The sequence below is a fragment of the Mastomys coucha genome, unplaced genomic scaffold, assembly GCF_008632895.1.
Source record: "Mastomys coucha isolate ucsf_1 unplaced genomic scaffold, UCSF_Mcou_1 pScaffold3, whole genome shotgun sequence".
Lineage (NCBI taxonomy): Eukaryota > Metazoa > Chordata > Mammalia > Rodentia > Muridae > Mastomys > Mastomys coucha.
Window position 1 is genome coordinate 13,700,845 of NW_022196909.1, and position 848 is coordinate 13,701,692.

Sequence of the window (848 nt, forward strand, 5' to 3'; positions counted from 1 at the left end):
TTTTGAGACAGGGTTTCTTTGTGTAGCCCTAGCTTTCCTGGAACTCACTCTAAAGACCAGACCAGGCTGGCCTTGAACTCAGAAATCTGCCTGCCTCTGCCTCCCAAGTGCTGGTAGTAAAGGCTTTCACCACCACTGCTCGGCTTGAAGTTCTTGTTGTACAGATATTTCACTTGCTTAGTTAGAGTCACACTGTAGCCTGCGCAGTCGTCTCGCCAGCAAGAAGACACGCAGACACTAGGTTCCTTCTGCAGCAAGCATTTATTGCATCATGAAGAGGAAGACCCTGAGCCAATAATCGGCACTGCTTATATATACCACAGTGCAGCGTGTCCGCCCATGATTGGCTGTTTGCTCATCACCCCATGTGATGCCCTGGGATGGGCCGTGACTTGGCACCTTTTCACTCTACGCACATGCGCAAGCAGTTGTTTACCAGGAGTCGACAGCGGATGTAGGCGCCATCTTGTCAAGGCGAATGCCTCTCCAGCTCTACCGCTCTCCACATCACACCAAGATATTTTATATTATTTGTGACTATTGTGAAAGCTATTGTTTCCCTAATTTCTTTCTCAGACTGTTTATCCTTTGAGTAGAAGAAGGCTACTGATTTGCTTGAGTTAATTTTGTATCCAGCCACTTTGGTGAAGTTGTTTATCAGATTTAGGAGTTCTCTGGTGGAATTTTTGGGTCATCTTCAAATAGTGATATCTTGACTTCTTCCTAACCAATTTGTATCCTTTTGACATCCTAGTCTAACTGCTCTGGCTAGGACCATGATTTGGGGAGGACTGTGGAAGGACTTTGGAACTTTGAGCTAGAAGAGCCACTGGTTGTTAAGAACTCTG